The sequence below is a fragment of the Brassica napus genome, chromosome C3, assembly GCF_020379485.1.
Source record: "Brassica napus cultivar Da-Ae chromosome C3, Da-Ae, whole genome shotgun sequence".
Lineage (NCBI taxonomy): Eukaryota > Viridiplantae > Streptophyta > Magnoliopsida > Brassicales > Brassicaceae > Brassica > Brassica napus.
In genome coordinates, this window is record NC_063446.1 from 28,949,096 (window position 1) to 28,959,703 (window position 10,608).

General features: G+C 37.7%; 1 pseudogene; it reads left to right on the plus strand.

Moving 5' to 3' along the window:
- Positions 1-4,390: 4,390 nt before the first annotated feature.
- LOC106360455 lies at positions 4,391-10,176 on the plus strand (annotated as a pseudogene).
- Positions 10,177-10,608: the final 432 nt, after the last annotated feature.

Sequence of the window (10,608 nt, forward strand, 5' to 3'; positions counted from 1 at the left end):
TCCTTATCTCTAAGATCATAAACTAACTAGGAATAGGTTGCTTGACTCTCAAGCTATCGTCAAGCTTATCTCAACACTATTGAGTCATTACCTTTGTTGAAGAGAGAGAAGTAATTATCTCTTCCACAAGCATCTGTGGGGTGGGAAGGTCATGATATTAGTTATTACGCATCTAAAAAACACATATAGTTTGCAGGGTGGAACAAACTGGCATAATATGTAACAAGACGGTAGAACATATAATGCTAGTTTGTTCCACCCTGCAAACTATATGTGTTGTTTAGATGCGTAACTTGGTCTTATGCTTATATCCAGGCCAAATCATCCGGCTGAGACCTTATTTTATACAGCGCTCTGAGTTCCTTGATGCCTTAACTAGCAAGCCAAACAGCTTCCTTCTTCATGAACAACGCCTCTGTGTCTAACTCTCTGTTCTCCTCTGAGAGAGATTTCACTTTGTATCCAAGATGAGGCGTTCTCTTCCATAGCCACTTCCTTCTCCATCTCCAGCAACAACATGAACAAACTATCAATTGCTCAATAACACTCGCAATACAATGTATCTCACAGTTCTTCTCTCTCCTTTTTATTTAGAAAAATTTGCCAAATTGGGTCAAATAAAAAGAGTCTCGTCTCTCTCTCTCTCTACTCCTTTGGCAATGAACAATGTCCTAATAGCATTTATATTTACAGTATTACAATTTTACCCTCGGGTTAATTAAACAAATTAGAAAATGAAGAAGAAAGAAAAACAATAACGATAGTGGCTCCTCGTCCATGATTTGCTTTTACTGTTGGTTTCGTATGGTGGACCTGGAATTCTCGGTCATGGAGAAGAATATATGTATTCTGGTTTTGTGTTTATTGTCCACGATCTTAATCGATAACTTTTGAAAATCGATCAGAAGAAAAATGAATCCCACAAATTAATTTGCTTCATGTTGTATACAATGCTTAACTTAATTTGATTCAGTCTACTCTCTGTCTCGAATCATTGAGCCTCAGTGATCGGCATGCGATAGAGAATACTTGTTCACAGTTCACAAATACTGCAAGTGAATCAGAAATCTTCCAGAGAATTGTTGTAAACTTCTTTTGAGGTTTTCATACATAAAAAAAAATCAGATGAGAATCCTACTGCTTGCTTGTTTCATTAGAAATTCTAATTTAGAATACAACAGTCTCGTTTGATCCATAAGTTAATACCCGTAGTTCACAGTAAGATTTAATAGCTTTTTTGAGGCATTTTTTTTCGGGGTCCTCAGATTTCTGGACAAAAGCTCCTTAGATTGTCCCGCTGGGAAACACTCTCAACCTTTATGTGGGCTCGAGAGCTGTCGGCGAGATTCCTAGTTCTAGCAACCCTAAGACGGCTAAACCTAATTGAGTCGCAGTTCGAAATAACAAAAACGGAAAATTGCCTAAATTGCTCTAAGTGCTAAGTTTGCTCTGAAAAAGTTCTCTCCTCATGCTCCTCGCCTAGGACTTCTTATATACTAGCTCCAAGGTCGGTTTACGCTTTTACTCTTCTGCCCTTAAGCCATCATAGCATAAAATGGAGATATTCCATTTTTCCCGATCTTCACAATTATCTTCAAAACTTCCATATTTATCCGCGGAAACTTGACATTTATCCTTCTTTGTGGGCCAAGCGTAAACCATACTGTGGTTTACGGGCTTTTGGTTAGGAAATCGTAGGATGGACCTCGAGTCGTGTTTTAGGTACCTTTGGGCCGTCTTCCGACTCGACACGTTTACTACGAATTTTCCGCAGTTTCTAATCCGCGAAGTTTGATCGATGAGTTAGAATAGTGGAAAACATGGACTGAGCTTGCTACGGTCTTCGGGAGATAGCATTCGAAGGTTTGACGAGAATGCATGGATTGGTGTCGTATCGATGTTCGGAAGGGTTCAATCGCTACACAGCTACCGAACTTTGGCTCGAGCCCGATCGCTACGTAGCAACCGAGCGGGACGAACGCTCGGTCGCTACGTAGCGACCGAGCTTTGGCTAGAGCTTGGTCGCTACGTAGCCACCGAGCTTTGGCTAGAGCTTGGTCGCTACGTAGCGACCGAGTGGGTCGGACGTTCGGTCGCTATGCAGCGGCCGATATCGGCCCGGACTTGGTTGCTACGTAGCGACCGGACGGCGTGTATGCGCAGTAATTACGCAACGACCGAGCCTGGTTTGTTTGGTTTGAATCTTCAAGGATACTTCTTCGTAAAAACTTCGTATTGGTTATATTTTACGAAAGTTGTATCCTTCTTTTTACTATCTCTTTCAGAAATACGATCTCCGAGGATTTTCGGGTGGTAATTCCGTCGTAACCGTTTTTGACCTCAACACTTTACAAATAAAAATTCAGACAGACTAATTGTAAAGATGTTGAAGTACACAGAGGAGGTAAACAATATCCAATAGTCTTCCAGATTATACCATGCACGTGATTCATTGTTTTTAAGATGTCTGAGCAAAGTCTGACTAGATCTCTTTATGTCTTCAAGTTTGTGTGGTTGTTGGGACCGAGCATAATGATAGATTCATAGAATTACAATATAAAACTAACAAGTTGCTGCAGTGGAATCAGGCCAACAGTGTTAAAACCGTTATTCAATTAAAAAAGTGGTCATTGTTTACTTCTTTCCTCGCAAGTAACATGAACAAACCATCTCCAGCAACAACATGAACAAACTATCAATTGCTCAATAACACTCGCAATACAATGTATCTCACAGATCTTCTCTCTCCTTTTTATTTAGAAAAATTTGCCAAATTGGGTCAAATAAAAAGGAGTCTCGTCTCTCTCTCTCTACTCCTTTGGCAATGAACAATGTCCTAATAGCATTTATATTTACAGTATTACAATTTTACCCTCGGGTTAATTAAACAAATTAGAAAATGAAGAAGAAAGAAAAACAATAACGATAGTGGCTCCTCGTCCATGATTTGCTTTTACTGTTGGTTTCGTATGGTGGACCTGGAATTCTCGGTCATGGAGAAGAATATATGTATTCTGGTTTTGTGTTTATTGTCCACGATCTTAATCGATAACTTTTGAAAATCGATCAGAAGAAAAATGAATCCCACAAATTAATTTGCTTCATGTTGTATACAATGCTTAACTTAATTTGATTCAGTCTACTCTCTGTCTCGAATCATTGAGCCTCAGTGATCGGCATGCGATAGAGAATACTTGTTCACAGTTCACAAATACTGCAAGTGAATCAGAAATCTTCCAGAGAATTGTTGTAAACTTCTTTTGAGGTTTTCATACATAAAAAAAAAAATCAGATGAGAATCCTACTGCTTGTTTGTTTCATTAGAAATTCTAATTTAGAATACAACAGTCTCGTTTGTTCTATAAGTTAATACCCGTAGTTCACAGTATGATTTAATAGCTTTTTTGAGGCATTTTTTTTTCGGGGTCCTCAGATTTCTGGACAAAAGCTCCTTAGATTGTCCCGCTGGGAAACACTCTCAACCTTTATGTGGGAACCGAAATTCGCACTGTCGATTTCCGTTTAAATAAGGAAACTAGGAAAACCCTAATTTCCCAGGTGACCCGGATATCTAATAATTACCACACGTCAAGCAATCAGAACACGAGAATAACAACGATAAAAATAAGAAATCGAAAAAGAGAAGCAAAGAAGATCTTATTTCCAAATTTGCGTATGAGCGTTTACAACAAGGTATAAACTTGGGCTCGAGAGCTGTCGGCGAAATTCCTAGTTCTAGCAACCCTAAGACGGCTAAACCTAATTGAGTCGCAGCTCGAAATAACAAAAACGGAAAATTGCCTAAATTGCTCTAAGTGCTAAGTTTGCTCTGAAAAAGTTCTCCCCTCATGCTCCTCGCCTAGGACTTCTTATATACTAGCTCCAAGGTCGGTTTACGCTTTTACTCTTCTGCCCCTAAGCCGTCATAGCAAAAAATGGAGATATTCCATTTTCCGGATCTTCACAATTATCTTCAAAACTTCCATATTTATCCGCGGAAACTTGACATTTATCCTTCCTTGTGGGCCAAGCGTAAACCATGTTGTGGTTTACGGGCTTTTGGTTAGGAAATCGTAGGATGAGCCTCGAGTCGTGTTTTAGGTACCTTTGGGACGTCTTCCGACTCGACACGTTTACTACAAATTTTCTACGGTTTCTAATCCGCGAAGTTTGATTAATGAGTTAGAATAGCGGAAAACATGGACTGAGCTTGCTACGGTCTTCGGGAGATAGCATTCGAAGGTTTGACGAGAATGCATGGATTGGTGTCGTATCGATGTTCGGAAGGGTTCAATCGCTACGTAGCGACCGAACATTGGCTCGAGCCCGATCGCTACGTAGCGACCGAGCTTTGTCTAGAGCTTGGTCGCTACGTAGCGACCGAGTGGGTCGGACGTTCGGTCGCTATGCAGCGGCCAATATCGGCCCGGACCTTGTTGCTACGTAGCGACTGGACGGCGTGTATGCGCAGTAATTACGCAACGACCGAGCCTGGTTTGTTTGGTTTGAATCTTCAAGGATACTTCTTCGTAAAAACTTCGTATTGGTTATATTTTACGAAAATTGTATCCTTCTTTTTACTATCTCTTTCAAAAATACGATCTCCGAGGATTTTCGGGTGGTAATTCCGTCGTAACCGTTTTTGACCCCAACACTTTACAAATAAAAATTCAGACAGACTAATTGAAAAGATGTTGAAGTACACAGAGGAGGTAAACAATATCCAATAGTCTTCCAGATTATACCATGCACGTGATTCATTGTTTTTAAGATGTCTGAGCAAAGTCTGACTAGATCTCTTTATGTCTTCAAGTTTGTGTGGTTGTTGGGACCGAGCATAATGATAGATTCATAGAATTACAATATAAAACTAACAAGTTGCTGCAGTGGAATCAGGCCAACAGTGTTAAAACCGTTATTCAATTAAAAAAGTGGTCATTGTTTACTTCTTTCCTCGCAAGTACCAGTGAAACTTTTAATAGTTTACAAACCAACTAATGATTCAACTAAACTCACGTAAATGGTACATAAATTTATTAACATAGCCCTTTGACTCTAAAACATGGATGAATCATTTGTATCTCAAACTTGATCCTCAAATTTGAATCTCCCCATGGAAACTTCATTAGAGATAATAACAGGAGCAGCCATACTGATCATGTCCAGCAGGCAAAAAGCTTAACACGACACTGCAATTTTTTCATCGATTTCATAATCCTCCTAAACCGTTGTCTTCAGGTCACTAAGAATAATATTCAGTTCACTTGCCATGAGCCTTCCACGTTTTTCTTTTTTTTTTCTTTTTTTTTTAAAACATTAAGTATATTATTATCTACTAGTTAATAAAACTGTAAGTATTCTAGTGGTTTCGCTTTGTTGTTTTTGTACCTCTGGTCACGGTTTGAATCCGTGGAAGAACATTTTTAAATATTTTAAAACGAGTTTTAGAAGGGTTTAACAGAAATTAGAAACAATGGTTAACTTCTAATACATTAGAGATTTAAATGGCTAGTCAATATAAGTTGAGATTTTAAATGGTCCATAAAAAGAGATACATGCCCTTTTGAACTAAAAATTGGTGATTTAAATGATAATTTTCTCATAAACCAAAGAACCCAATATTTGAATAAAGAACACAATATTTGACCAAAGACAAGTTAATATAAATGAGACTACGTAACCATTATATATATGGCTCATATATGTATATGACTACAACAGTACAATAGTTGAGGAAACAAAACATATATAAACCAATACATAAACAGCTTTAAGACATAAATTAGCTCAATAATCAAATATAAAGTATGGCGACTTATAAAGAGAGAAGGACTTTTTAGCTTATAGAGGAGAGAATGGTTGAAAGTTTAGTGAGAGGAGATAAGGTGACTATAGAATAAATTTATGGGAACGTACCGATGTGAGATATTATCGGTTTGTCTTCATGAAACCAATTGATGATGATAATTTTACCGGGAGATTCAAGAGATTAAAATTTACAGGCAGGAAAGATAATTTCATGCTCCGAGAAATACGAATACATAAAGTTCAAAAAAAAAAAAAAAAAAAGAAATACGAATACATTGATTTAACTTTTGGACAAACTAGCGAGAAGAGTTCTGGCGAGAGAATTGCAATAGTTTTTTGTCCACTGTTCGGAGGACTTATCGATATAATATACAGTATAATCTTACATTGTTGTACCCAAAAACTATACACAAAAACTGTCAAGAACCTTCTGATAAAACATGGTTATCGGAAATACAAATCATTCGACAAAATACCAACAAGACATTTCGAGAAAAAAAAACTGAGGAAACTAAATAATCGAAAAGTTCAGAGAATATTTAGATAAGAGTTATATGTTCACGGAAAGTAATTGATATCTCGTCACAACCTTTCTGATGAAAGAAGTCATCGCTGCTAGTTGTAGTTGGGGTTGAAGTTGTTTTCTTGTAGTGTTTGAATTCAAATATAACATCTAGATGTGTTACAAAAAAAAAATATATATAACATCTAGATGTTGATGCAATAATGTTCGAATGAAATCTCAATTTTTTTATCCAGATATAGCGTATTGATAAAAAAACAAACATGTGGATTAAACATTCCAAAGAAAGATTAATACAGCAATCGATAGACTGAATACAGCAATCAATAGACTTCTCTACAAAAGAGATTGGCAAACACGTCTTCGATCTCATTTTTTAGCCATCGAACTATAAACAGTTATAAATGAAAAGTCAGTCTTCGCAAAATGTCTCGACGTGAAGTTTCCAAAAAAAATTCGAAGTGAAGTTTCAAAAAAATGTCTTACCTTTGGTATCCACGCACTTTTCTTTAGTTTATCGATCGACTAATAATAATAAATAATACACTTGCTCGACTCCTCCTCTATAAAACACCCTGACTTGGTTACTCAAATCATCATCTTCTTCCTTCTTAATTTTCCATAACTCTCTATAGTCTCTGCTTCACTTATGCCCTAGCTTCTTCTTTTTTTTTCTTGTTGGCTCTTTGTTTTTTTGGAGTTTTTGTCTCGAAATGGCTTCTTCCAACGGGTACGATGATGTTCCCATGCTTCCAGTTTCATGCACATCATCATCATCTCGTACTAGGCCTTTCACTTTCAGATCACGTAGTGTTTCCCTCTCAAACACGTCTTCCACCATTGACGTATTCGAAAACTCATCGACTGTTGTTTTAAGCTACACAGATCCTCTTGGGACCCAGAGACAGCCTCAGCTAGTGCAAATGGGTGACCCTATTTCCTCTACTCGCAATCTTGAGTTGGTCTCAAAACATGCACATCCTTACGGTACCACTTGCCCTTCTGACTACAATCGCGAAGCTGCTCAAATCCCCACTCCCAGAGTTTCTGATTCCATGGATGGACTATGCTCAGGGATGGACTATATTCTTTGCCTTTTCATGCTTGTTGTCTATTTTCGTAGATCCCCTCTTCTTCTTCCCCATAGAAGTCAGTCAGGTATGAGATATCTTTCTTTTGCTTCTCATGGTTTATATTCTTGCACTTGAGCACCATCATCTTTCATACTGCAGAGTGGAAAATGCATTAGGATCGATGAAGATATGGCTATCGTATTGGTAGCTCTTAGAAGTTTAACAGATGTCTTATATTTTGTAAACATCCTGCTTCAGGTGTGTGTCCTTTTGCTTTCATTTTTGTTATAAGAGAATCTATTGGCTTACTGCTTCTTATTTCCTATTTTGTTGCAGTTCCGATTGGCATATACAGATCCTGAGACTACGGTTGTTGGTTCTGGCAAATTGGTTAAGGATACAGTAAAAATTGCTAGACGTTACTACCGAGGAAATTTTCTTCTAGACTTGCTTATAGTGATTCCGCTTCCACAGGTATCATAATGATAGAGCTACACCAGTTTTCTTAATGTCATTGGAATATGTTCATTTACCGTTGATCTCTCCTTTCTCTTTTGGTTACAGATACTCATAGTATGGATAATACCGCACGTGTTAGTCATATATGGGGCAAACACTATAAAGAACCTTTTATGCACTGCAGTTGTTGTCCAATGCATCCCAAAGTTACATAGGCTTTTTCATCTTCTAGCCAGAAAAAGAACAACAGGGTTCATATTTGAGTCGGCTTGGGCTAGCTTCTTTATTAATCTTTTTACCTTCATACTTGCTGGTCATATTGTTGGATCTTGCTGGTATCTTTTTGGTCTGCAGGTATGACAAAAGTTCCAAAACTTGTATTATTAACTTTAAACTAATATCATTTTTAAGTAATTAAACTAATACAGTAATACTCGTTATGTGCTTTAATCATTTTCTTGTCATAAACAGAATATGTGAATATTTATTTTTAGTGGTTTATTGATTCTTCTCGTTTTGTCTCTTGCAGAGAGTTAATCAATGCCTTCGTGAGACGTGTGAAGATCATATGGAATTGAAATGTCATGGTGTATGCAAAGAACTAATAGATTGTGGTTTACACCTAAAAGAAAAACTAATAGATTGTGAGCGTCGTAACACGACAGTTACACAGGCTGTGTTGAATTGGAATGTGACTGCTGCCGCTTGTTTTCAAGAGAATGGTTTTCGTTATGGAATCTATTGGAAGGCAGTCAATCTCACCCATGACTCTAATCTCCCCGAAAAATACATATACTCTCTTTTCTGGGGGTTTCAGGTAATTCAAGTTTACAAAACTGTTCAACTAGTTTGCATTGGTTGGCATAATGTGGAACTCTTGAGTTATTGTCAATTGTTTACTACTCTCAAAAGCAAATCAGCACGCTTGGTGGAAACCAAGTCCCAAGTTACTTTATCTGGGAGGTCTTATTTACCATGGCTATCATCGGACTGGGGCTTTTCCTTTTCGCGCTTCTTATTGGTAATATGCAGAACTTCCTTCAGTCTCTCGGCCGCAGGTAAAATTACTCCCATTGTTGTAGAGGATATCTGAAGACATGATGGATTATCTCTCCACTGACTGTGTTTTGTCCACCTTAGGAATATGGAAATGACTCTGAGACGGCGTGATGTAAATAAATGGATGAGCCATAGACAGTTTCCAGAAGTCATAAGAGAGTATGTGAACTATGCCTCACTTTTCAAGTAGAATTCTGAAGAAGGTATGACGTTGTCTCATCAGTAGCTGTAAAGCTAACTGAATAGTTGTTTCTATATTTTCAGGAGGGTGCGAGATTCTGAGCGATTAAACTGGAGTGCTACTAGAGGAGTTCACGAAGAATTGCTCTTTGAGAATATGCCTGATGACCTTCAAAGAGATATAAGACGACACCTCTTCGCATTTCTCAAGAAGGTAAACATCAGAGTCCATTTCCTCCAGCTTTGGCTCTCTTTCCTTCTCTCTCTTGCATTATTGAAAATGTTAATGGCTTTTGCAGGTGAGGATATTTTCGAAGATGGATGATTCAATCTTAGATGCCATCCGTGAGAGGCTGAAACATAAGACTTACGTAAATGGTAGCATGGTCTTGCACCGTGGAGATCTAGTTAAAAAAATGGTAATCATAGTGAGAGGTACGATGGAGAGCATTGGAGAAGACGGTTATCGAACTGTTTTATCAGAGGAATTCGTTTGTGGTGAAGAACTTCTCACTTGGTGCCAAGAACGCTCTTCTGTAAACCCAGGTACATCCTTTTACTCTATGTGCTCATAACTCTCAATGCTTTCGGTTAAAAACTCAAAACATAAAGTATTCACTTAGATGACACTGCATATGGGAACTGGATATTCTTTGAAATTTTCAGATGGGACTATGATAAGGATGCCATCAAAGGGACTGATTAGCAGCAGAGCTGTTTGGTGTGTGACAAACGTGGAGGCCTTTTCACTCAGTGTAGCAGATCTTGAAGACATCATGAGCTTGTTCCCCAATCTCGAGATTCCTAAGGAGCCATAAGGTACGAATCTCCATATTGGAGGCTACAAGCGGCTAGGCCGATTCAAGTGGCTTGGAGATATAGAAGGAGATGGCTTAGGAGATCGTACGCTCAGTCAATTAGATTGTAATCTTTATTTTTCGATGGATATTGATGATATAAGCTTGGTGGGTTGTCATACAACTATATTTTACGATGTATTTGTCGCTTTAATAAGATCATTTTCACCTAACTATAGATTGAATAACATCTGAACCGTAGTTACCTTTCAAATTATCTTCCTTCAACGATTACGTGAGTCTATAGGTGCAGGTGCAGCTTGAAAGATAGGGACTTAGCAGAAATGATGTTATTAAAACTTGGGTGGCTCACAGATCCTTTTTATTATTTGTTATGTAATAAATTAGTTAATTATTCAAAGAGACAAAAATCGTTTACTTAACTGATTATCCTTATCCAACATATGCCTTACGATTCAATGTTACGACAAAAAAGACTAAAGAGTACAACCCAAGGAACTAGAGATCAACTTCTTTGCAGAAATACTCGTTACATTTAGTTTGAATATATTGTGTATATTAGTAAGCTTCGTCACTAGACTTTATAAAAGTATATTCTAAATTTTGAATTGCTGCGTTCTGAGATCGTATGCCGTTTCTAGTCTTTGATCTCTTATCAATTTTCATACTCTACTTAGTATTAAGACAT